The sequence below is a fragment of the Amphiura filiformis genome, chromosome 12 (assembly GCF_039555335.1).
Source record: "Amphiura filiformis chromosome 12, Afil_fr2py, whole genome shotgun sequence".
Lineage (NCBI taxonomy): Eukaryota > Metazoa > Echinodermata > Ophiuroidea > Amphilepidida > Amphiuridae > Amphiura > Amphiura filiformis.
In genome coordinates this window covers 40242459-40270270 of record NC_092639.1, presented here as the reverse complement: position 1 = coordinate 40270270, position 27812 = coordinate 40242459, and positions in this window count along the sequence as shown.

Genomic DNA, 27812 nt, shown 5'->3' with positions numbered 1-27812 from the left:
AATATTCTGGGATTAATGGTTTTTTTTCTGGAAAAATATTTTTCCTGGATAAATACTTTTTCGAGCAAAATGTTTTTCCAGGATAAATATTTTTTGGGGATAAATATTTTTCTGGGAAAAATATTTTGTTCTGGGAAAACTTTTTTTGTAAGAAAACCAATTTTTTCTGGGAGTAACATTTTTCTGCGAAAAATATTGGCCCTCGGGCGACGAAAAAAGAAAACCCTGTTCTACAAAAAAATTCCTGTACAAATGAATGCCGACCCAAATTTCAGAAATATCAGGAATTTTTTTTTTTTTTTCTCAAATTGCAATTTATTTACAGATTTTAGTCATTTTTTTTGTCATTAAAAACCCGAAAAAAACAAACCCCCGAAACGACAGACCGACCCTACTTGAAAGGAATAAACAGAATGCGAGACGTCTCACCCCGAAACCTATTCGCCCCAAAAAAGTTCACCCAATACACATTACATACCACGACCAGTTCGCCCCAATACACGTACATACCACGACCAGTTCGCCCCAATTGACTCACCGTGTATAACGTTGCCGTAGCGTGCATAGTACTAGTCGTGTTAAACATGATGTAAATTACTTATAAATCGCCAGTGTAATAATTTATATAATATATGGCAAAACAAAACATTATATAAAAGAAAATAAAAACAACAAAAAACTCTTACTCTTGCGAGTTGTGTGTATTTTTATTTTACCGACTCAAACTCAGTTAAGGGATCTAAAATGAGCGTTTATTGCGTTTCGACAGTATTTTTTGTGGGACATAAGAGCACCTCAGACCTATCGAATTGCATTCTGAATACGAAGCATGTCTTTCTGATATCAAATAATTTTCATTTTTTGAAAATCACAATACATGGTGTATCAAAATGATTGGTACCGGGCTATGTCACATTTTCAAAAATAGATCAAAAATATAAAATTGCTAATTAATATAGTTTTTGTTCTATAAATAGAAAGGGGCATATGTTAACTTGTTGATCTATCAATCTGAAGTTGATAGGTTGATGCATCTGGGAGCTATTGTCATTTAAACGAAGATCGACGTAATCATGGTTTGTCTTACACAACACAAGATGAAAAGGTTCACTGCTTGAACCATTTATTGCATACATACTCTTCTATATCTCGCCTCAGTATACATAACATAAAATTGCTTTACACATGCTTTTAGAAAGACAGTTCCTGAAGTCCCTGCCTTACGACTCTGGCAGTGTGAGGTGAAGCCCTATCATGAACTTAACACCTGGGATAGGTCCATTATGTAACTGCCCATATCAAATTTTGAAGCATTGCAAGTTATAGCATGTTTGCATGGGATACGCCTTGCTCTTAGAAACTGTCTCCTAAATATTCTCTGCACTTCTCCATAGCAACGTGTCTACCAGTAATTCTTAACTATGAATGCACACTGAAGTGTGGAATACTGTGGAGCCATTCCAATAACTTTTACCAGGTCTAAACTAACCTACACACTGTCTACAGTCTATAGCCATTCTGCCACGCCATACTTAGTAATCTCAATAATACAATTTAAATTACCGCCCTGGATGGTGTTGATAATGCAAACTTCTTTCACCCCACCTAAATTATTCAAGTCAATAATATTACTCTCAAGCAATAAATATTGATTATAACATTTATATATATTATGAATGAAGAAATAGGTAAGGAAAATATTAAACATTTCCATGATTTTCAACATATCATCCTCACAAGGTATTTGCAGTAAAATAGAGTTTTGAAAATGGTGCGCTACTGATCCAGCGTTACGATGAAAAGTGTAAAAACACCTACTTTCTTTTAGAATTATATAACTTCTGAATAGAATGTGCTATCTTTATGATCTAAAATTCTTAGAGAAGATAAAACTACTATAATTACAAATAAACAAATTCATAGCATTACACGTTTATATATATCACCAGCCAAATTGTTACAAATACTCAACATTTATTTAAAAACAGCACTGCATACTGTCTACTGAAAATACAAATTGTATTAGTTACGAACAATGGCTTGTAAAAACATGACAAATTCATAAAATACATAAATACATTTTAATGGCATAAAATTCGTAGAACACCGTCAAATTTGTTTACAAAGACATAGGCCTACAGTAAATAAACAAATTAAACAACACAATGTAAAGTGATTCAATAATATAATAATAATTAAGATATGATTAATATATACTAGTACTATTAATAATATTAAAATGATAGTTATTTTTATTGTTATCATAAGAAAATAATAATAATAGGCCTACTATAATTTTTACTATAATACCGTATTAATTATTATTATATGAATAGGTCGTATTGATTATTCCATAATACATGAATATAAATGCAAGCAATTGGAAGTTGTATTGATTGGCCATATGACCGCATGCACTGCATTCACGGCACTTCACAGTTTACACAGTGAGTCAATTGGGGCGAACTTGTCGTGGTATGTACGTGTATTGGGGCGAACTGGTCGCGGTATGTACGTGTATTGGGGCGAACTGGTAGTGGTATGTACTGGTGTGGGGCGAAACGTCCTGACACCCTTGAAAGGTCCGTCTGACCGTAGAACAGGGTTTCTTTTTTCCGTTGCCTCATGTTAATTTTGGCCCAAAGTATATAATGGATTTTGTGTTTTTGTTTTTATTTTTTGCTGGGGGGGGTGGAATAACAAAAAATGAACCCAGCCCTCTTGCCCTCCCCCAACATAGGCTGCTCCCTTTTGACCTTTCAAAAATTTATCTGGAAAAAATATTTTTCCTGGATAAATACTTTTTCGGAGCAAAGTGTTTTTTTTTCTGAGAAAATATTTTGTTCTGGGAAAAGTATTTTTTCTGGGAAAAATATTTTCTGGGATTAAAATTTCTGGGAAAAATATTGACCCTCATGGTAATTTTGGCCCAAAGTAATGGATTTTCTGTTGTTTTTTTTTTTTTGTTTTTTTGGCTGACGGGGGAAGGGGGATAAAAAAAATTTGACCAAGCCCTCTTGCCCTCCCCCACCATAGGCTACCCCTTTTGACCTTTCAAAATTGCCCTTCTAACCCCAGCCCCCCCCAGCTCTTAGTATTGTCACACATGTTATTATAAGTTTTAAAAAATTATTTATTTTATTTATCCCTTTTTAAAGGATTTTTATTATTTTACGTCCCACGTGATTATAACCAGCCAATCACTGCGCGTGATTTAGCCCAGTCAAGGTCATGATTTCTGATCAAAACAAACGCGATGATCGGCGGTCTGACAGTCCGGTCTCAAAATGAAAAGTACAAATTATATCTATCCGTTTGACCAGGTAAAATATCTTCATGATATCGGAGTTGAATTTTTCAATGCAAAAGATTACAAATTGTGTATTTTGTCAAGTGATATCAAGGACCGGCATTCTGAAAATCAGATATTTGCGTTAAATTTCGTGAGAAAATATCCAAAACCATACTAAATTTTTTACCAAAAAACATTGCTTGTATTTCCAACAATGCAATATATTTTGCATGAATCTATGCATATGGATAGATAATATCATCCCTATCCTGGCATATAATGAGCAAATTTCCATCGATTTATGATTCTAAACATTAAAAAACGAAGTTTTCCTGGGCCAACTTTTCAGGGTCAAACTCTGCTTCTTAACAGCGTGAGTACTTCCGGGTCAATGGTGTGGGTTAGAAAAGCAACGTAATTGCGTGTGCCTGCATACTGACTGTAGTATATGCGGAAATGTTGCTCTAATTTTCACTTTTTTGTGTTACTTGAATTAAATGGTTGATTATAAGAATGAAACATGTCTTTTCCAAAAAAGTAGAATGCATAAACTGAAATTAGTCTTAGTACAAGTCTTTGTGCTTGATTGTCACTGCATACGAAAAACACCCTAAAAATGCATGTTTTTGGCCCTTATTTCCAAAAATTGGCCAAATATCAAAATTTGACTTTTATTGCTAGTTAGGACTAACTAAAGGATTAGGAATTAGCTATGTTTCATTTGGCAAAACAGGATATTTTTTTAATCCCAACAAATTAGTTCTGTATTTTTCTGGAATAGGGAGTAGTCCCCGCTGTGTTGTGTGTGGATATGGCTTGTTCTCTACGTGAATATCATCAACAATGAAGCATACAAGCTCACTTCTCAGGGACGATGGCAATCTTTCTCCTTTTTCCATGTCCTTATCCCAGTCAAGGTCAGTCTGGATCTTTTGTCGGCTCATCCACAGGTACTTCTGGCTGCGGTGCTTCCTGCTGATGCAAAGCGATGAAGGCACACAGCTTCATTGGTCTGGATCTTTCCTCTTCAGTGCTCGCTCATGTTGTTCCACAGACACACACTTTCCTCCAGATACTGATGCAATATTGTGGCCCATGTTGAGGGTTGGAATCCAGTCTGGGTGATTCTTGGATAGGCGGTAGGATGGCTTTCCTGTAAAAACAAGAATTAAAACAATTTTAAGTAAATGCAGTTTACAGATCTCATCAAATTTAGTGATATAGTCAGTTGCACAAGTTTCCGTCATGTATTGTATTGACATGATGCTCGATTGTTGCATGCACAAAATAAAACATTCTTAATATTTAAACTTTTTTTTATATCAAATGTTGTTCAAGTTGAGCATAAATGTCCAGAATCACATGATATTTAATGGTTGCAGTTTATTATAATACAACATATTAGGCCAAGTAAAAATAAAAACATGTTTCTCGTCCGGGTGTTTAAAAATTAGGAGGATGAGGGTCTTTTTATTTTCTATTTTTTATTGGAAAACGACGCTAAATACCTGTATTTGGCACCATATTTTGGGTATTCGACATACAGATTGATATCTGAGAAAAAGGAGGAGGCCCTTTTTATTTGATTGTTTTAAGAGGTAGGCCCCTCTAGTGATCACAAAACTGTTCTTAAATGATGTATTATGCATTTGCAAAGCCGTAAAATAAGTTTCAACTTCTGAAACATCTTTTTCAACAAGTTATAACTGAAAGTTTACAAAATAAAAAGAAATTTGAAAAATATTCAAAAAAGGTGGAGGGCGCGGACGAGAAACATGTTTTTTTTTTACTCGGCCTTAACATGTACATCACAATTGACAAACTTTTTTGCACCACACCATGGCTTGGAATCCAGTCTGGGTGATTCTTGCGCACATGTCCCATACTGAAGAACGGAAATCGCTCTTCTAAGTCCTCTATATTCCCAATTGTATGTAGTTCTTCAACAAGTACCTTGGACAGCTGGCCATTATACTGAAGATGGTGTTCCAATCATAATCTTCAAAGTTCTTTTCAGCCCTCTTCTGTCTGTAGTTGTCCCTCTTCTGTTGATGACTCTGTTGTAGCCTCTTTACGGTTTTCATGCGTTGTATGTTCATGTAGTTAATCACCAAATCATGTTTAACTATAAATTTCATGACAAAGTTGTTGATTGCTTCAGCTGTTAGTTTGTGTATAAGTTGAGTTGGAAACCCAGAAGCAATGCTTGTGCCAGTATACAGTTGTCTATTGCCCTCATGATGTATTAATGACCGCTGGTACTCTTTAAATAAACCTTTAACTGTATCCCTTTCATGATCAGTGACCATCCTGCTAAACGTTGGTCTTGATATTGGCAGAGTTGTAAGCATGGCAGTCTCTGCCCATCCAGCACCACCACCTTCACTACAAATGGGCTATTCCATTTAAAATCCACACTACCCCTGTGGAAGATTTTGGAAATACCTTCCACAGGGGGAGTATGTTTTTCAAATGTAACTGGTCAGGGTTAATCATTTTGAACCTCATACTCCCCCTGCGGATGATATTTCCAAAATCTTCCACAGGGTAAGTGTGGATTTTAAATGGAATAGCCCAATACCATCCCCTCCACAGTTGCACTTGAATGAACATATGTCGCAACAGTTGTGAGGAGCAACAGTTAGAGTAGCTGACTCCCAATAATGTTCCATCAGTATCTGACGTCTACATGTCTTTGAATTGTTTTCTACATATTTCTTTAACTCTGGCCTGACAACCCCTTTGTTATGCCCACAAAAGTCAACAATCACCGAGTAACTCTGAACATTGTCACAACCAACATGTCCACTTTCCTGGAAGTAATCATCAATGTCTCTCGGTGGGCTATAGTTAATCACTGTGTGCAAATTTTGTACATTTACACCCATGCCAAATGCTGAAGTCGCTAGGAGCACACAAATTGTGCTCTCTTCTTTCTTGACAAAGTCCTCAAGGACCTCTGCTTTACGCTTATCAAGTGTATCCGAATAGAAAATGGCAATAGTTTTTTCCAAACGTGGCAATTTGGTTGTCAGTGCAGCGTGGGCATTACTGCAGTTCATCTTCAGTTTGCAAAATACTAGTGTCTTTGGCAAATTTTCTTGTTCTTTATATAGCAAATCTTCCAACCATTTGAAGTGGCTGTCAATATTTCCTTCATTGAAGCGTATGACACTGTAGCTTATGTTTGGGCGCTCGGGACGTTGACTGTGCTAAGTCCAAAACTTGAGGTTATGATGTTGGTTATGGAAAGCGATGCTGTTGCTGTGCATTGGTGTCATGCAGCGCAGGAATGACCGCAATTCTACCAAACGATTGTATTTCTTCCGAAATGCTGCCACTTTACCATCCTTGAGTCCCCTAAATCATACAAAAGACATAAAACAGAAATATGAGTGTTACTGGGTTTTCCAATTTATAGCTTTTACGTTTAGTCAACAAAACAAAAAACCTGTTCTACAGGGACTTTCCAAACACACTTTATCTATTACCTAGATCATTGTCCAGTTGATGGCACAGGTGTGCTGTTACACGCCGCAATTGGTCTGTCTTTGTGCCTCTGGTAGAGAGATTGAAGTGTTGAAGATACTTGTAGAGTTCTTTGACAAGTAGCTTGGGCAGCTGGCCATTACTGAAGATGGTGTTCCAATCATACTTTATCGATTACCTAGAACATCGTCCAGTTGATGGCGCAGGTGTGCTGTTACACGCCACAATTGGTCTGTCTTTGTGCCTTTGGTAGAGAGATTGAAGTGTTGAAGATACTTGTAGAGTTCTTCAGCAATTAGCTTGGGCAGCTGGCCATTACTGAAGATGGTGTTCCAATCATAATCTTCCAAGTTCTTTTCAGCCCTCCTCTGTCTGTCGCTGTCCCTCTTTTGTTGACTAATCTGTTGTAGCCAAACACACTTTATCGATTACCTAGAACATCATGCAGTTGATGGCACAGGTACACGCCGCAATTGGTCTTTCTTAGTGCCTGGTAGAGAGATTGAAGTATTGAAGATACTTGTAGAGTTCTTTGACAAGTAGCTTGGTAGAGAGATTGAAGTGTTGAAGATACTTGTAGAGTTCTTTGACAAGTAGCTTGGGCAGCTGGCCATTACTGAAGATAGTGTTCCAATCATACTTTATCGATTACCTAGAACATCGTCCAGTTGATTGCACAGGTGTGCTGTTACACGCAGTAGTTTGTCTTTCTTTGTGCCTGTTATAGATAGGTTTAAATGTTGAAGATACTTGTAGAGTTCTTCAGCAATTACCTTGGACAGCTGGCCATTACTGAAGATGGTGTTCCAATCATAATCTTCAAAGTTCTTTTCAGCCCTCCTCTGTCTGTCACTGCCCCTCTTCTGTTGATGAATCTGTTGTAGCCTCTTAAGGTTTGTCATGTATGTTTATGTAGTTAATCACCAAATCATGTTTAATTTTAAATTTTATGACAAAGTTGTTGATTGCCTCATCTTTTTCTACACTTATCTCACCATCTCTAAAGAGGACTTTGAGATTGGTGCGGGGAGCAATTAACTTTTCTTGCGGATCCATCAACGTTGCCATTATTATGTGTATCTCTGAGTGGGAGGTAGTGCATTCCTGGCAATTTACTTGCATCTGGTATTGGTTTTGCCATTCTTGTTATGGGAGGACCATTCCCCATGGGCATATTTGGCAAAATGTACTTAGTTCCCATCTTGTGAACATGATGCTTTCAGATATTCAATATATATTTCCCCTTGTTCGTTGTGGGAACCTATATCCGCTTCCTGGTATGAGGGGTTGTCTCATGGCTGAGCTTCCGTGATATTTCTTCAACAGATCCCTGAAAAGAAGAAATGGTCTGTTGATTTAGTTGATATATGACTCAGCAAGCACTGGTGCCCATCAATTCTACAAACAAGTTCTTTTGCAACATCCCAACTATTACTTTCCATGTGTCTTCAAGATCTTCATATTCTTGAACATTCAAATCTTTTATCTCTTCCTCTGACATGATGCCCTCAAACCAAGGTGAAGTAGTCATCATGTTGTGATTTCTCTATCACTTTAAAAGCCATAATTTTTATTTTCATCAGCACTTTCATGTGCAAAATTTTTATTTTACACCCCCTTAGGGAGCACCAAACTTTTTGGTCCCCCCTTTTGAAGACCTAAAACTTTTTTGGCCAATCCCTTTTTACCAACCCCCACCAACTGTTCTTCAAATTTGGATAACCAAATCAGGGCTTGATCACTCTCAGTCTCATTAAGCTTAGGCCTACCCTGTTCATCAGATGTGCCTTCCAAATTTTGTACCAGTTGATCACCACTGGATGTGTCGTCATGAAAATCCAAAGATTTTTGTGGTTTCTTTGGATCAGATTGGCTCTTCTTAGCAGAATCTAGAGATTAATGTTTCTCTTGGATTTTGGAGGCATCTTTGTTGCTTAGCAATGGAATAAAGTCAGTAGGTTGGCAGGTCTGCGCTGCCGCTGATGGCAAGCTTAATGCCAAAACAGGCTAAAGTGAGGATAATTGTGTGTGTGTGGGGGGGGGGGGCAACCCACTCAAGTGGTAACCTTCTGGCTGGAGAAACACCTGTGGATGTGTACGGGGTGCTGCAGTATGCATGTAGAAATATCTAAAGTACTCCTTACCAGCTTTTGCCTTCTGTTTGACTTCACCAGATTGCTTTCTTAAGTGTTTCCATAAATTTCTCTGCTTTGCCAAATGTTAGTTTCTGGCCAGTTTGGGTTTTTTTATCCTGTGGTGAAACCAAAGGTACAATGTACTCTGAAAATGCCCTGAATTCTAAACTATGGAATGTGGGCTTATTTATCAGAGAGAAAGTAAAGGTACTTCCTTATTTGCACTAGGAATGAAGCCTAGTTGAAACTAATGAATAGTGTCCGATAAGAGAGGAAAAATGAGGCCAACTTTATGGCTTCCTATATATAGAACCAATATGAAGACTTTGTGGAAATCTTAGAATACAACCCAATTATTGATGCAAAAAAATCTTACCCATTATTGGTAAGGAAATTGCAAGTTGAGATACACAAGAAACCTTGTCCAATTTCAGTTCTTAATTGACATATAGACAATCAATTTTCCTTATCCATTATTGCAAAACAAATTCCAAGCTGTGATACATAATAAACCATATCCAATTTCAGCTCTTTGATCTTTGTCCGACAGCAATCAAACTTGAATCGCAGGACGAGTGGCTTTGTGTGCCATTTTTGCCTTTTCCGAAAATAGGCAAAGAGTATGTTTAATTGAACTAGCAGAATTACCTTAATTGCTATTAGATATAGTGAGCTAGCCAGAAATAGTGCTCAGGGCCGGATTCCTTTCTGGAGGCCCTGGGCCAGGCCAAAATTTAGAGGCCCCCAAACGCACTGTGAGGAAGGCGTGTGTACTCAAGTGGCCAAGTTTTTAGATTTCACTAGGATATTTGCGCGCTTGCACGCGAAAAAATTCAATTTTAGACTATTTTATCCCAAATTGAAGCTGAATTTTGCTATCCTAGGCCAGTGCGCCAAGCTTCATGGACGGTGACTTCCTGGTCGGTACCGCTTGTTGTCGTGGTACGCCGATGTGGAACCACCAAGCCAACATCAGCAGTTAAAAGTGGGAAATCTGCAAATTCCCCCTTTTGAATCTCAGTTTCATGGCTGTGAAATGTTGCATGATACTTCTCCATCGGGTCATTCCACGTTTGCATTTTCTCCAAAGATGTTATGTAATCTTGGAGCGCCTGTGTTTTCAACCAGATTGGATGGTCCACTCACTGAAGATCCTGACTTACTTTCCCTAGATACTGGTAAAAATCAGTCATGATAAGAGTTTTATCGACAAAGTCTATCTTTCTGATGTGACGAAGAAGATCATCCGCTTCTTTTGCACGCTTACCATCATCACTTGCAGCAATATCCTGTACGCGTCTGACTACTTTGTAGTTCATGAAATTGCTGAATACACTGTGTGCATTAGGAGGCGAAGCGGGTATCAGAGAACCATTGTGGCGCCTTAAGATCAATACCTAGTTGTTGCGCTTTCTCTATCGTGGCTTCCGAATGTTTTTCCAAACAAACATTTACTCAATACGGCTGCTATGTCGGCTGCTATGACTTCAACCCAGCTAGCAACTTCATTGCTTTTGCGTGTGTCTTTATCAGCCAACTGAAGCAGATGGGCAGCATCCCAAATAAACCCCACTGTATCGTCTAACTGTAACTTATCTTTCAATTTGGAATCCACACCAAGATGGAAATACTGTCCATTGAACCCAAAACCAGCTATCTGATTGTTGCTAATTTTATACTTCTCGCATGCTTTGCAAATGTCATTGGCGATACTCTCTCCATTGTGTGCTTTGACTGGCAAAATACCTAGCGAAACTGGCGATAGAAGTGATGACATATTTGGCATGAAGACCATAGAGTTGTCCTGTTCGACGGCGCGTAGTCACCTTGTCCGCGACAATTCCTACGGGTGGTAAATTTAATGTTGCTTCAAGTGGCGTTTGCAGGTATGTTACAATGCGAGAATTTACCGCTTCTGCAAATGGTTTTCTCATTTCAGATGCAAATTTCCTTGAGTGATTGAGATTCCCGACATTAACCCCTGCCGATGATAAGAGCATCATGTCAATCTCATAATCAGCAAATGGGCGACCATATTTGAGAAGCCAGTAGGCTTGTTTGCCAACAGTAACACCAACACTTTGATTTTTTGCCACTAGTTTTTGAGCTCGCTCACTGTCCTCTCTTTTCGCTATGAGGTTTTGCACATGACTTTGTGTCTGTTGATGTCGTGCTATTGACATGCTTGTGTGTGTGTGTGGGGGGGGGGGGGCATTGCGAAATGCTTGAGGTTGATTGGCTTTGCTAAAATCTGTGCCCAAGGTGAAATCGTATTGGAAGACTCCATTATTTGTGCACATATCTTCCAAAGAACACACATCGCATATTAACTTTTCATCCGAAGGCGTCATGCCTGCCAAATCGCAAACTCTGCGAATAGATTTAGCATTCCGAATCAGAATTTTCAGAGCTTCCAATTCCTCCAGATCTTCTTTTGGATCTTTTGGTTGACTTTCAACATCAGTCTGTTTGCGGGTATTTTCAGACACCGAGCGTTTCAAATCTTCTAGAGATTTTAATACGCTGTCAAGTTTTTCTGCTATTAAAACATCTCCTGGAGCTTCCGACCCAGACATGTGTGCACTATCACCTTTCGCGCTTTTTTCAATTTCTTGTGTAGGTCTTGCCGCGTCCAATAGGGGCGATGCTTCTGTTGCTGCCATTATTTGCAATGGCATCCCTTTCATGATATGCAAATAAATAAATCGCACCCCTTTGGCCTTCAGTTAAAAGCTTGAACTTGCAACATTCCTTTCTTTTATGCAAATTAATAATGAGGCCTGAGGCACTCACTGTGTTATTTCTTTCGCTTTTGCTTCCTTTTTTTACTCAAATCCCATCCCAAGAAGTTAACTTTACACCCCCAGTTACAACATTGTTTTGCCTACTAGCCCAGGCGGCACCATGATCATCACCAATCCACAACAAAAAAATGACACCCCTGGCTGAAATTTGATACACTTTTGATACACCACTTTTGACACGTATGAAAAATGTATGAAATAAAAAGTTTTTGAATTGGAACCCTCATTTCATACACTTTTATGTATCAAAACTGTATCAAATTAACATTGCATACACATTTTATACATATCAAAAGTGTATCAAATGCCAAGATAATGTATCAAAAAGTATCAAATGAAATGTATCCTTTCATTTCATACATATTTGATACATAATTATATCAAAAGTGTATCAAATATGTAACTGTATCAAATCAGGGTTCCAATTTAAACTGTATCAAATTAGTGTTGAAAATTTTATCCTTTCATTTCATACACATTTCATACATAATTTATATCAAAAGTGTATCGAATATGTAACTGTATCAAATCAGGGTTCCAATTTAAACTGTATCAAATTAGCGTTGAAATTTTTATCCTTTCATTTCATACACATTTCATACATAACTATATCAAAAGTGTATGAAATATGTAACTGTATCAAATCAGCGTTCCAATTTAAACTGTATCAAATTAGCGTTGAAATTTTTATCCTTTCATTTCATACACATTTAATACATAATTATATCAAAAGTGTATGAAATATGTAACTGTATCAAATCAGCGTTCCAATTTAAACTGTATCAAATTAGCATTCAAATTTTATCCTTTCATTTCATACACATTTCATACATAATTATATCAAAAGTGTATGAAATATGTAACTGTATCAAATCAGGGTTCCAATTTAAACTGTATCAAATTAGCGTTGAAATTTTTATCCTTTCATTTCATACACATTTCATACATAATTTATATCAAAAGTGTATCGAATATGTTACTGTATCAAATCAGCGTTCTAATTTAAACTGTATCAAATTAGCGTTGAAATTTTGATCCTTTCATTTCATACACATTTCATACATAATTATATCAAAAGTGTATCAAATATGTCACTGTATGAAATCAGCGCCCAATTTAAACTGTATCAAATTAGCATTGAAATTCTTATCCTTTCATTTTATACACATTTTATACATATTATATCAAAAGTGTATCAAATATGTCACTGTATCAAATCAGCTTTCCAATTCTACTGCCGGCCAGCGGGACCGCCCTATTTTTGATACATGCCTTTGATACACTTTTGATATAGTTTTTGATACACTTTTGATACATTTTTTGATACACTTTTGATACAGTTTTTTATATTTTGATTTTGATACACTTTTGATACAGTTTTTGATACACTTTTGATACAGTTTTTATACACTTTTGATACAGTTTTTTATACACTTTTGATAGTTTTTCAAATTTCAAAATTGGTCCAATCAAGCTCAAATTCAACAAGAATTATCTTTACATGATCTAAACATATTTGCAAACATTAATGACCCCAAAGTGAAGGGGTCAAAGGTCAAATTTTGAAATTAGTCTAATCAAGCTCAAATTCAACACTGCCCTCTACTGCTAATGCTGACCTCTAGCACTTTCCCCATCACGGAGCAGCTCAATGCACTTTCCCTATCAACGCTCAAAATTACAACGCAATAGGATAAATGTGTGAGAAAGTCTTGCAAAAAAGAAGCAAAACCCAACCAAAATGGAACATACATACATCAGAGGGCCTGCTTGGAAAGCAGTGCTTGTCACTGAAGTTGTTACCCTCAATAAAGAGACAAAAAGGCTACCAATAACATCTACTAATACATATACATTGAGGCCCTATATATAATATATAGTAAGCTTACCTTATCAGAACAAAGTCAGATATTTCCTCTTTAATCACAGTCCCTGATTACAACTACATTGTAACCTAATGTGCAGTCTACAAGCATGTTTGTATCTTCATCATGATAAATAAAACACCATAATTTGCTCTAAAATACAGTACATTTCCAAATGCAAATCCTGGTGTTAACTGCATACATGCCACATGGGCAAATTTGAAAATGATGAGTCATTATCTAGACATGTGATCAGTTATTGATACAGTTTTGATACACTACAAAAGGTCAGTTTATGAAAGCCCAATTTGATACACTTTTGATATACCTCTAGCCACCCAAAATAAACTAAGTCCAATTTAATACGCTTTTGATACACTATAGGCAGCCAGAATTTGACCAAGTCCAATTTGATACACTTTTGATATACCTCTAGCCACCAAAAATTAACTAAGTTCAATTTGATACACTTTACATACACTAAAAAACAGGCAAAGTCCAATTTAATACACTTTTGATACACTGTATGCAGCCAGAATTTGACTAAGTCCAATTTGATACACTTTTGATATACATCTAGCACCAAAAAGTTCACTTTGATACACTTTACATACACTGAAAAACTGCAAAGTCCAATTTGATACACTTTTGATACACCACAAACATGGCCAAAATAAACTAAGTTCAAATTCGATACACTTTTGATACATTTTTGATACAGTTAGGTGGTATTTGATACAGTTTTGATACCTTATATTTTCAGTTGATACATTTTCAATACACCCTTTGTATATCAAAACTGTATTAAATTGCTGTTTGATACAGTTTTAATACACTTTGATACACTTTTGATACACTTCTTGCTGTATAGAATTTCTGCTAGGGACTTCGCACATGGCTATCATGGGCGCGGTGGATTCCGTGAAACCATCGCCTCTATTGCGCATGATATGTATTCAACAAAAATTGAGCGGAATAACGCAGGATATCTAATACAACGTTGAGCAATGACCTCATTATTTTCTAGGAATCAAGAGATCGAAGGGGGTTTTCATTCACGAGCATGGTGGTTACCTGGTTTTTTTTCTTGACATTCAAGCTGTCTTGCATTGAATGAAAACAGAGAGCTGATCGACGCCATGCACTCGTAAAGACATAAACATGCCATGGATTTTAAGACAACAAACTCGTATGGAATTAAGGAGGATTATTATAATGACGGCTCAGAAAATCCTAGCAACAAATAACCCATTTTTAACACACTTCCCCTTGTACGATGAGGTAGTGGAAGTGTTGCCACGTGCCACCTTTGACATGTGTGCATGGAGTTGACAACCCATACACGTTTTAGCTGAAAGAGGTAAACTAGTTAAATATTTTTGTTATTTTTTATTACATTTTTGCAAATAATGTGACAGTTGATTAGTGGATTTTGTTTTTGATGAATGTGCATCTCGATATCTTTTTGATGTACAATACGTCTCAATCTCAATGTGGTTTCGTCAGTGACGGTGAGCTGTTGCAACACATCTAAACCAATGTTGACCTATCACTCGCATGGAGGACGCAAATTAATTTTGACTCCTCTATTTCTTGTGATATGCTCCATGACATTACTTTTAATATGGGAAACCTGTACTTGTTGGCAGCAGTGGGTCGGCATTGGCAGTCTGGTGGATCATTTATGGGACTAGAATGCATGGTTATATTGTCCAAATCTTGTAGGGGCTGGAGGCAGGCTTATACTGGGTCTATCAAGCTGGAAGGAGGGCAACATTTTCCAAATCGTCATGCTGACTGCTGATTGCAATTTTAATGCTAAAATGGGCTAAAGCGAGGACAATTGAGGGGATACCTTTTATCAGCTCTTTGATCTTTACCCGACAGCAGTCAAACTTTGTGTGCCATTTTTGCCTTTGCCGAAAATAGGCAAAGAGTACAATAGAACTCCTGGCAGAAAACCTTAATTGCTGTAAATCTAGCGAGCTAGCCAGAAATAGGAAGCTTCACAATAGAACAAGTGTGTTACCATGTGCCATCTTCGGCATATGGCAACACACTTGTTCTATTGTGCTGCTTCCTATTTCTGGCTATAAAGGATGTCCCAGAATGATTTACATACCGTGTTTGAAAAAAATTAAAAATATATAGTTAACAGTGTATTTATTTTTAATGAGTGCAATACAATGACACACTTGTCTCCTACTTATTCTGTGATGTGACTTTCATATAAATAGCTTGATTCGTTTTGTTATGACATTAATATTACTGTTTATTTACGGGCTACGCCAACCAACGCGTCCACTTGGCTAGCAGAAATCGTGAATTTCGTTCTGGTATACCAGAACGAAATTACAACAGTGGCCTATGGAGCAGTGTAATACTGAAAAATGCCATAAAAAGAGGATGCTATAAGGATCACGAACATTTTTTTTCTGGAAAAATTCGGCGAAAGTCAGACTTCTTTCTCAAAATACCATAAAAATGTCGGGGGGGGGGGGAATATTGCATTTTGCATTGTTTTCAAACCACTTGTGAGCTTTGAGACCAACCTTTGGGACCAACGTAACTCTAGAGAGCAGCATATCGCTTTTGTAAGGACATCATCAATCTTTTAGGTTATTCCTAAAGTATTCTTAATCTTATTTAAGTATACATGTACTAGTACTTGCGAGGCTGATACTTGTATGTTAAGTTATAAGTGTATAACATGTTGTAATTTTGATAAAAGGTGTAAATAAATGTTATTTATGTATTGAATATGGTTAGGAGAATATAAACCATCTTTATTCAATATTTTCAGATAAATACCGTATTTCCACAAATTTTCCAAACGGGGGCGTTTATCAGAGGTCATGTTTAGCACAATTCCTGTTAAAATCATTAGGTAAGCTTAAAAGTCACGCTAAAATGATGAACTATGAACTAGAAACACAGACTTTTGGTTCACTTCCGGGTTTCTGATGCAGATTTTCGCCAATTATTGCTGCTATTGAGCAACTTGGTAAGCTCCCGGGTAAGCTTACTACACAAGATAGCATGGAAATATCGATATTTTTTAAACATCTTGGTTGAAAAAAGTGGTGGGGTGGGCGTTTATTTGAGGGGGGGACTATTCAAGGACATACGGTGGTATTATGTTCAACACATTGTGTTTAAAAAGGAGATCAAGTCCAGTAATACATGTATGCGACTTGACATCCTTCTTAGATTAGCGATATATGAAAATGGAGAAATCAACCAAATTACACAATTTTTATATAACAAAGCCTTTTTTTAATGTCATTTCATCACAAGTAACTATGAAAAACATGTTTTTGCCATTTTTCTCAATATGCACATAATGTGATCTACAACCCTGGACAAAAGGGTTGGAATGAAATTAGTACAGTATTGCAAAATGAGCCCCCGTTCTCCAAATCAATGTTGAATCCTGACATTTTGTTCATGTACCCAACATTGATTGGTGGGGCAGGGGGAGGTATTGAGGGTGATGGTAATGTTTAGACTTGACACTAAAGAAAGCGCCATTTCATCACTCTAGAAATAATGAAAATATGGTCATTATAAGGTGCACATTTTATTTTTCATTCCAACCTATTTTGTCTAGCATTGTAGGTCCTCAATTCTTTGTGTGTGTATTTGTGAGGCAACATTTTGTGTATCGTTAAAAGCCTGTACTACTATGTATAACATGTGAAGTGTATAACATTGTAATTTTGATAAAAGTTGTAAAGAAGCTTAATATTATTTTTGCATTGAATATGATGAGAGAAGTTGTTGCAAGGGTTCAAATAAATCAAATTTATGTCAACTATTTTTGCCCATCATGTCTCTTTTGTGTGTTACTTAGTGTCTTTGGTATACATTATTAGCCACATTCAGTCCTCAATGCTGCTAAAGCAATATACTCAGCAAACACAATAGACAAATCAATTTGAGTAAAATAATGTGTGTATAAAATTGGAACAACAATGCTTTTGCTTGCTGATGATGCTAAAAATATTTTGTGATATAACCCATGCAAAACACCATTTTTTAACCCTTTTGGACAATACGGTGGAGACCCAAATGTGAAATTTCACCTTTAAGGTTAGCAACTATTTTGAACTGTTGTGATTTTTTGAAATTCACAATATGATACAAATTTTATGACAAATTATTAAAATTTGATATTTTTCACATTTTGATATATCAAAGTCCTCAAGTAAATTTTATAAATCTAATGACATATTCTTAAAGTGTATGTAGCTGGGAGGAAAAGCCGACGATCAATTGAAAATTTTGACCTTTCATATTGAAGTTATGAATTTTGTTCCCAAAAAGACCTAATTTTTGTTGGTGTTTTGGGGAAAAAAATCCATATCTTCAATACGAAAGGTCAAAATTTTCAACTGATCGTCGGCTTTTCATCCCACCTACATACACTTTAAGTATAAATCGTCAAATTTATAAAGTTTACTTCAAGTACTGTTAAATATCAAAATATCAATTTTAATCATTTGCCATAAAATGTGTATTACATTGCAATTTCAAAAAATCAAAATTATTTGATATCAGAATGACATTCTTCAGATTCAGAATGCAATTCGATATGTCTGATGTGCTCTAATGTCTCACAATAAATACTGTCCAATCGTTCATACCCCATCCCTTAATTAAGGCTCAAAATATGAAAAATCAGAGAATTTTGTGTCAAAATGAATCAACTAACATTACAAAACAACTAAAATGTTGAACACAAGCTCTAAAATACATTTTTTTTTACATCAGAAGAATGTTAAAATTTGAAAAGAAAAAACTTTTTCAGGAATTTCCAAAAATAGGGTCGGTATTCTTTTGTACAGTAAATAGAAAGAAAAAAACCCTTTTTTCTGATTTCCAAAATTAGGGTCGGTCGGTTGAGGGCAAGCAAACATCTTATTCTTTTTGGCCTAATGGAGAAAGGAAGATACAAAATGATACTCATATGTGACCGTACAGCACGAATGAGCTGTAAATTCCCTAAATTGTATTCCGAGTTAGTGTAAAATGTACATAACGGTCATATTCATCGGTAACACAAGCTGGCGCGACATCTATTTTGATAGTCAAACACCAATCAATAATCCTATATTAGAACTGGATAATAAGCTTCTGCCTTAGATGGTAATAGAATTTTTAATAGCTCTGGGCTTTGGCTAAAACCTGTTCAAGTGATCGGTTACCAGGCATTGTATAACCAACAATTAACAATGAGAGAACTTTCTTGAACCTCGTTGACTTGGGGATGATTTGAAATGACTGCCATTATGACTGTTTGATATTTATTGCCAGCAATGTGGAAAAGAGACACATGTAGAAACGATAAAAGCTAGCATTTTGTTGAAGGAGCAAAGTTTAACAAACCATAACCCGCTTCTGGATATCGTTTGAAGTCAAATGAAATACCATTTTAAAGCTTATGATGTATATTTTCTAAATACGAAATAAAACAAAATTGACCGGGGGAGGAATTTACGGCTCATTCGCCGCGTACGGTCACATATATGCAGACATTAAACATCAAAAGACACCACACCAAATTCATAATTCCATGTTTGGTCTCTGTGACCAATTTTCTTGTTTTTTATTAATTTTCTTTTTGCTGACATAAACATAGTTGAAAAAAAAAGTCATAATAAATAACTATTTACAAAACATGTTTACTTTCGAGTTTGTCTTGTTACAAATATGATGTTCATCTCCCCAGATATGGCTTTGGGTAAACTGTCACAAATATGCAAATGTGATATTCCAGTTGAAATCCATCACCCACTATGGATGACATGACCTTAATCTTCTACACAGGGAGTGTAGATTTCATTGATTCTATTGTGTGCTGGTGTGTTAGATCCAGTAGTGTGTGACATATCAGGCATCTAATTTGCATCATTCATTGTGACATTTCTGCAAAAAATATAAAATGCTATAAAAATATCCACTATACCATAGCATTCCATCTACAGGCATTATGCCTCTAAATGAGTGTGTGTTTTTTTTGACAAACAAGGAGAAAGGCAGATCCCTTCCACAAAAACATTAACAGATTGGTTTTCCAATAATACTTGTTTGTACAGCCACCTGTATCAACTCAAAATAACACCAAAAACACTCATTTAGGGGCAAATGTTCTTGTAGCTGGAATTATACGGTAAGTAGCATGATCAAGAGGAATAAGTTGAATGTCGACAATTTTCAATCGCATTCATAAGTATGGTCCAAACTCCATTAAACATTGGACTTCTGGTTATGAGCAATCTTCTACTCGTTATCCAGGTGCTATGATATCATCACTTTCTCATGACCCATACCATCACAAATTGGAAGCTGATAATCATTAATATGCCCTCAAAAGTGGTGGACAAGAGTTCCACTAAAAGCAAATAATGGTTCAAACTCTCCACCACTGTAACCATCAGTCTACATGACTGCACTGAGATACACATACATTTATGATACAAAGTACTGCTGAAGTGGAACTTTTCGTGCTGTATTTATAATCACACTTTCTGTGAATTATACCCTTTTGTATGTTATAAAGGAAGCTTAAACAGATTTTAAAGACAAAGTGAAAGAGTTCAAAAAACAGGAAAGCTTGATAAATTAATCTTGTGAAAATTTCCACTTTCACAACTATGGAATAGCCACTGTTCACCAACATACCAATTGCTTTAAAATGAAATAATATGTTTCAATGTTTCGGTGATCTCTGAAGAAATCATTTAAAAAGTGCCTATTGGTCAAATTCTTGGACTTCAAAATATAACAAGTAAAAATTCTCATTGTACAATGTATGGAGCGAAATTGTTTGCAATTCACAACTTTTACAATATCATTACAAATAAATTATGCAGCCCAAATTATGAATCTAGCTCACATAGATATGCTGTTAAGATAAGAGTCACTGGGCTAGCCTTTAAAAACACATAATTTTAACTTAAGTCTGTGATGAGCAGTAACAGAAGCAAAACACTATTTTTGGTCCCCAGGCCAAGCAATCCAATATGGGTTATTTCCCATACATAACACATACAGGACATATAGCTACACAAATTATTAAAAATCCTTTGACAATTCCTAGTTACCTGTGCAAATCCAAAGGAATATATTTTCAGAGCAATTACTGCCATATGGACTGCTCAGTGCCAGAAGTGGGTAATTATAATAGTTGTCATGTGTAGATGAGTACAATATACTGAGTATAAATTACCAAATGTTAACAGGGTAGCTACTGTACTTACCCACTTCTGGCACTGAGCAGTTGATATTTAATACAATCAACAACATATTATATTTTCACAATAAACAACTTTTTTTGCTGTTGCTGTTCTGTCAAAACATTTACAAAGAATGGAAAAGATCCCAGCACAGATCCTAGCATGACATATATATTCAATGAATATGTGTAAGAAATGAAACTCATGATATCAAAATCAAAATTTGGTATAAAAATGTGCATAAATTTGATGGGAATCGCAAATTTCTTGCTTGTGATATATAATAATTAAGTATCAAAGCAAGTTGTGACTATTACAGAAGTATAACATGCTTGATTTGAGGTTACTGACTGGTACAAGACATGACAATGTCTGTAGGCCTAAAACACAGGGCATACATGAAAATGTCATAGCCAGAGTTTGCAGTAATCTCAGATCGTGCATTGACTATGTAGAAAATAGGTAAGGGTTTGCAACTACAAAATACAAAAAATATTAACGGAGAGAACAATACAGTGCAAATTGAATTCCAATGTCAAGACGAATGTACACGTCACAAAGGAACTATTGGTTACACATAAAAAGGCAAAGATACCTGCTGTGCACCACCTCAACCAGGCGATATAAATGTGTGTCTTTTTAAGTGGATTCGGCACTACAATGTCATGTTTTGTGAAGTGAGGAACCCCAAGACAATATTAGGAAACTTGACAAAACCCTTTCCAGACATAAAACTCCCATTATCTTTGGCAAATCAGATTTCTATTCATACATAAAGAAACAAAAAATACTCTACTATACACAATTTAACACACACACATATTTGGTAATACAATTTTGTTACACTACCTTTTCGGACATGATTTGTTAATTTTGCTTTGCTATTTTTTTTCCTCTGTAAAGCTTATCCGTTTTCCATTCAATTTCCCATATAATACTATCTTTCTCATTTTACATCAGCACCACCCACCCACTTCTACCATGCTAGAAAAATTTGTTCCTTGACCACAATGGGTGATACCTAACGAAGCGAAACCGTTTGGGTATAATGCCCAAATGGTGTAATACCCAAACGGTTTGTAACAACATAGACCTTGAAGACATAGACGGTCATCTGGATTGTATTTCTAAAGAAATTTCACATTATGCTGAGACCATGTACGTCTCCCTCCCACCTGTTGGATTATCATGCTTGAAAGAAGCGGCATTCGATGAAAGTACCCAGTTTGTCTGACACAGTTACCATGGCAATATAAACTCTGTTATTGCAAAACAATTACAGTTACAAGAAATGCAATTGTAAAAACTGTTTATTCCATTCAGTTTTAAGAGTTAATTAAATAAATATATGTGACGTGTCATGTCAAAAGCAGACACTTTTGGACAGGATCGTAAATGGAGAAATAGCCAAAATCTGCCCGGGGGTAATTTTTTCACAATTTGTGTTTGTTGCGAATTTCTGATGTTATCAATGTTAAAAATATTGTCTGATGGTTTCAGACCAGAATATAACTGCCATCTTGTATTTTTTGAGCCATTTTTAAAGGAAATTCCTATTCTCAACATTGGCAATAATATTTTTAAAGGCTGATATCTCAATTTCCAATACCATAACTTACAAACTCAATATCTTCGCTTAGGAATGTTCGATTTCATAGGGGAAAACGGTGTTGTGGAGCAAAATATCTCTATATTTAAGATATAAAAACCTCAAAATTGATAACCTGCCCCAAAGTGTCTGCTTTTGACATGACACGTCACATATATATTGCGATTTATTTAACAATATCTGTAACGCTGACATTGAATGAGTTTAACTTGCATTATACAAGTCTCAACATCAAACTTACAGAGGCCCAGAGCACAACATTCATTGCTTTGCTACTGATAATGCAATTGACGAGACAAGAGTTGAGTTATTGACCTTTCCGGTGACAGGTTTGAAGACTATCTTGTCTTTGTGTTCAGGCGAGACTAGCATAGCTTCAAAGGATATGCGGCAGATGACCACCCATGTCTTCAAGGTCTATGATAACACACACACTTCTAATAACAAAAGAAAATTCTAACACAGAGTAACCCTGCGAAATAGATTGCGATTCAATCTTGACCGTGCATACACCGAGGTGATTTTAACCAAGTGCAGTCAGTATCATCGGCACAAATTTCATTTGGCGCATCTTCAAAATGCGAACAATCCCTACAGTGCTGATGTACACAGGCGCGCTTAAATATACTGCATCTCACGATACATCAATGACTGTACAAGACTAAAACCACCAATGTACACTAACAGATATCATAGTTTACATGATTGAAGCCATTCTTGTCATTCTGGTTCTTCAAACAAAAACAAAAATCTAATAGGCAATCTATAATGCATCAATTCAGTGCAATTGTGCAATAGTTACACATCATACATGTAGAGTTGGAAAGTAGCAAATAGTTTATGAGTTGTATAATTAAGTAAACCATCTTTCCAAGTCATAATGACCAGAAACTCGTCATTTTCAGGGAGTTATATAAAACCTGTCAATGTCAAAATGATAAAAGGGAAACAATTCGTTGTTGGGCTGGTAAAACGTTTGTGTTATTTGTGACACAATCTGGTCCATGGGGGCCAAAGGTGGCAAATTTGAAATTGAGATCAAAGCAAACATATGGAGTAAAAAATAATAAAATACATAAGAAAATACACATCACAAAACTTCAGAACTTTAGAACCAAGTATGCTAGACCTTTGGTGTTTTCAGTATAATGATAGCCTAATGTTTGTAATAATTATAGTAAGTCAATTTTCAAAAATGCCTCCTTTGACCCTCATGGAGCAGATCGTGTTACATTTTGTAAAGTGAAGAGATGAAAGTGACAGTTATGAATGAGGTTAATAACTTTACATCGGTAATATGTCGGGCATTGTGTAAAATCTAAACATTTTGCTTTGGACTTTAGGATATTCCTTGGTTCCAAAGTCAGAATGTTTAGATTTTTACAATGCCCTCCAAATAAAAGATACACAGTTATTAACCTATAATTATCCTTTACACCCAAAAAATGTGTCCAAGACAGTAAAAACGTAAATATGAGGTGCAGCCGCAGCAATTATTATATATTAAAAAGTTTTTACTGCCAACATTATTTGGGTGTTAAGGATAATGCTGCACCCTTTATTTCTATTCCATTTCTATTAAAATTGCACTATTTAGTAGTAATAGAATAGAAATAAAGAGTATAGCATTACCCTCTATTTCTCCAGTAGAGGACAAATTGCACTAACCACCTCACAATGCACTCAAATGTGAACACTGGCTTGTGTAACACTACCAAATTCCTATTTCTGCTTGCCCCAGAAGTAGACTGCAGCTGCCCAGCAACTTTGTGGCTACTCTAAAAGAGTACCAGAGCAGCACCAGTCCAGTACTAGCATGTGTACTGTATGTGTGATCCTGATGGGTGTACTCTAGAGTACCAACACAGGTACTCTGAAGTACAAATGAAGTAGCTCTATGGTCCTGCAGTGTCCCCTAGGTGCAGCAGTAATAAGAATATGGCAGTTTATACCCCAATGGTCATACGAAAATTGCTACTGGTAAGTCATAGAATGAGGGAATGGTAAAAGTCATGCCAACAAAATGCACATCTCTTTTGCCTTCGCTTTTGGGTTAGACTAATAGGTGCAATTTGGTGCACCGGAGGTGTGCTATTCCTCCCACAAATCAAGCCCATTTATACACCTCAGTGGAAAGAGCCAGTACAGGTAGAGCAAATATAGTTTCATTTGAATGAACACATCAGGCGTACACAGGTGACCAATGCGCATATATACGTCCATGAAGTGAATCAAACTCACTGTGATTGGCCAGTATTTTACGATGCTTTTTAATTGGTTTAGTCTAGTTTGAACATTTTTTTGGCCAGCCCACATTTTGACATTCTGTGTTCATTCAAATGAAATTATTACTATAAGATCACAATGGGATGGTACTGTATTGCTGACACTGTGCAAAAGTGATAGAACATTCATATTGTCAACTTATATTTATAAAAGTACTGATAGTCAAATCTTGAACAGGTAATAAATTCTACAATACAAACCGAAGCTGTGACTGACTTTGATTAACCCTAACATGCCCGAGTACTACAAAATACAACATGATATATGTACTACCCCCGAGTGCATCTAACATGATGCAATCACACAAAGTGATATATAGGCACACTTTCGTTGGCCCGGCCAGCAAAAGACCTACATGTATGGTTAAGTGTTGCCGGCCTAGCACTTGGCATGTACACACACACAACTTCTTTGCTTGTTTTCTCTCTTTATTCCTCGCTTCTTTCCCTTCCAGTCACCAAAAAGCCCTCCGGGCGTTAGGGTTAATGTTTGTATGGAGCACAATTATGGGTCAGTCCATATGATACATGTATCAAGGAGGTCCCCCACCTGACCCCCTCAGATTTGCTTTATATTTTAGTCATATGTTGTACCTGTAAAAATATTAAAAACCTGCAAATTTGAGGTCTGTAGCTCTTACGGATTTTCTGTGGCAGCCATTTAAAGTTGAAGTAGGGGGGTCTAAATTTGGACTAAAAAGTTGCCCTTTAAATAAATTTCATCTTTGGGAGTCTGTGCCTTCTTTACAAAGAGAGAGAGAGAGGTCTGAAACCTTGTGTACACACTAACTGTATGCCTAATTTGTCAAAAAGTGAAAAAAAAAAATCTCTGTAATTGCTCCTCGGGGAGTACAAATCGCATACATTTTTCCCGCCCAGTGACGATATAAATTTCAGGAAAAAATAGCTTACATGATACACAATCTTGTCCAACATAACTGCTTTCATTCATCAATTTACTTTGATTGTTGTTGATATCATCTATATCATTATATATATATTTACATATATATTTATTTACATGTACAATTTGTTTTCAATTAAATATATACAGAATCAAAGCAAAATTACTGAAATTGTTTTTAAAAAAAATCATACAAAATTTCAATGAGTAAATTATAACAATTATTTACAAACTGATTATGAAAAACACAATGTTGAGATCCTGGTCAAAAAACAAAACAATATGAATTCACTGTTTTACAAGTGGGGCCATTTCAAGAAGACTCTAAATGGGCTATTCCAATTAAACCCCACATTACCCCTATGGAAAATTATGGAAATATCTTTCATAGGGGGAGTATGTTTTTCAAATGTAATTGGTCAGAATTAATCATTTTGAAACCCATACTCCCTCTGCATTCTGGCTTTACATATTAGTTGGGTGATCTAGAGCAATTCCGTGACCGTGGAGAGCGAAGGTTCGTTTCTCAGTGGATTTGTCTTCTATGAAGGTTAATAAAAAATTTAGCGGGGTGCCCTCGCGAAAGTGTGGGCGGAATCCGTGAGAGCCCGAAATCCAAAATGGCCGCCGTCGGCCATTAAAAAAAATATTTTTTCAATGGTTTGGCCTACAATGCTGTTCAGTATATGTTTTCTGAGGTTTTTTGGGTCGAGGAATTCATATCTGATGTCGATTTTATGATATGACCAACTTTTCATCGTCAAATCCAAGATGGCCGCCGATTTACAGCTCAGAAAGGTTAAATTGTCACATTTATCGTATAGCCTTTATAATAGGCTCTAATTAAAGTTCTCATCATGCCAAGTTGAGTGATTGACTCTAAAAACTACCAGTAATAATAATTTGACCTATTTTTGACCTTCAAATCCAAGATGGCCACGATTTTTAGCTCAGAAAGGTCAAATTTTCACATTTGTCGAGAGCCTTCATAATAGGCTCTAATTCAAGCTTTCAACATGCCGAGTTGAGTGATGGACACTAAAAACTACAAGTAATAATGATTTGACCTGTTTTTACCTTCAAATCCAAGATGGCCGCCGATTTTCAGCTGAGAAAGGTAAAAATTTCAAATTCGTCGTATAGCCTTCATAATAATTATACTCTTATTAGAACTCTGAGTAGTCGCAGAGTCCTCATAATAGCCTCTAATGAATACCCATTCTGGCACACACATACACCCCCGAACACATATATATTCACATTTGAATGAGTTTAGTCTATATTTCTTCAAGGTAATATGGGTCTAGAAGTCATTACATGCATCACATGTTACATTATATCTCAATATCATCTTCAGACAAGCTTGAAAGGGCTCAATGTTCAAGTAAACCACCAAGTTCTGAAAGTGATGATGAGACAGAGGGGCCATTGGCACCCAAGCGCCCGCGTTTATCTGTGCGTGGACCTCTCCACAAAAAAAAAACTAAATGTGTATGGCGCATGCAGGGTGTGGACCACGGAGTAAGCTGTTCATATTCAACACACACTCAGCATAGCGCTCTTTTAAGAGCCACACAGTCCCCGTAAAAGATTTCGTTTTGTCGTGGAGAGGCCCACACACAGATGAACGCAGGTACTTGGTTGCCAATGGTCCCTCTGTCCCTGGTGGTTGACTTGGACACTGAGCAATATCACTTTCTTTGATTTTGCAGCACTGTCAGGTCTTTTTAAGCTTGTCTGAAGATATAACATGTTTGATAAGCATACAATGACTTCTAGTCCCACATTTCCATGAAGTAGTGTTGTAAACATAACCAAAGTTGTTAAGTCCTGACTAGTATTTGGTTTTTGTTTGTTTTAACTCCGCATAATTGTATATACTGAATATCCTCCGCTCTGAGAACCATAAGGTTGTGATGCCTAGTTGTATAAGATATAAATACACACAGAGTGCGCCAGGGCACTGAGCGACAAAACAAGATGTGTATGACGCATTCAGGGTGTGGACACGAAGCACCCGACTAAAGCGCGGGGGTATAAGCTGTTCAGAATCAACACACACTACTCAGCATGACGCCCTTTAAGCGCCACACAGTCCTCATAGAAGATGGGGAGCTAAGGGATCGCCTTACACAGCCTCTCGAGTCAGCACTGTCGGATCCTTTTGCAAATGATATCATGCACCAACAAG